Source organism: Haliaeetus leucocephalus, unplaced genomic scaffold, assembly GCF_000737465.1.
Source record: "Haliaeetus leucocephalus isolate CR32 unplaced genomic scaffold, Haliaeetus_leucocephalus-4.0 Scaffold375, whole genome shotgun sequence".
Taxonomy (NCBI): Eukaryota; Metazoa; Chordata; class Aves; order Accipitriformes; family Accipitridae; genus Haliaeetus; species Haliaeetus leucocephalus.
The window spans coordinates 25,890-27,103 of record NW_010972811.1 but is presented as its reverse complement, the minus strand read 5'-3'; positions in this window follow the sequence as shown (position 1 = coordinate 27,103).

Below are 1,214 nucleotides of genomic sequence, written 5' to 3'. Positions count from 1 at the left end.
CGGTGTTCTGCGGGAAGGAGCTGAGGATGGGGCCGGGCAGGGTCACCACCACGGGGGAGGGCTCGATGACGACGGTGGAGTTCTGGCACTGCCTGACGCAGGGCTCGTTGCAGCTGTTGGCCAGCGGGGTCGGGCCGCAGGGCTGGCAGGGCAGGCACTGGTTGTAGCAGGACATGTTGCGGGGCTGGAGGTGCACCTGGGGGAGAGGGCAGGGAGGAGCACAGGGGCGCGTGAGGAGCAGCCTGTCCGCCCACCGTGAGGGAGCCAAGGCACGTGCTGGCTGGGGAGCTGGAGACTGTGCAGGGAGGTCCACAGGCCTCTTTGCCTGTCCACCTGGGCACCGAGCAAAAGGAGCCAGGCCCAGGAAAGCTCTTTCCTAGCCAAGAGCCCAAGAGTCCCCTCAGCCCAGAAGCAGCCCCTCTCCACGCCAAACCTTCTCCCCGCTTCCCCTCCCAACACAGGCAGCCCCAAGCCCCGGTATAGGACAGAGCTTCCAACTCACTTGCTTCCGAAGGAGAGGAAGGGGAGCAAAGCGGATGAGAGAGCGAAGAGCTGGGGTGGCTTTTATACTGGTCCTGCACTGCCCCAGGTCCAGAGGAAGCCTCTGTGGAAGTAACAATTTTCTGAGAAGCTCATCTGAAATGCAAAACGTCCCAGCTAATGATACGGGCTGTGTTTTGGTTTCCTGCACAGCTGCCTTTTCATTTCCTTGTTTGGCCGTACCTGCTCCTCCTCGAAGGCTCCTTTTCAGTGCTGGGGTGGGAGGCCCAAGGATTTCTGGGACCGGAGCGCATCGGTGCCAGCAGAAGATGAGTCCCAAGTGCCGGAGGGGTCGCGTGCAGGCTGGGGACATTGGCCTGGGGCACTCGTGTGGGCTTGTTTGCAGCCCCATTGGCAGGAAGGGCCCTGCTGCTCCCAGCCCTGCAATCCTGGCCCGGATGCCAAAGGGCTCGCAAGCAGGACGGTGTGCCGCATCCCCTTCCTCCCACCCTCCAAGCTCTCTCTGATGGTCACTGGCCGTTGTCTCCACAGGCGGGTGGTCAGCACTGCTGCTTTCGACACCTTGCCTCCTAATGCTGCTCCGGGGAGGCCTTGGTGTGCCTGTCGGGCCTTCCCTGCTCTCCGGGCTCTCTCTGGCGGTCCCCTACCAACACCAATACCAACGCCATCAGTGTGTCTGGGGCCTTGTCCTGCCCAAGGGTGCTCCAGCCCTG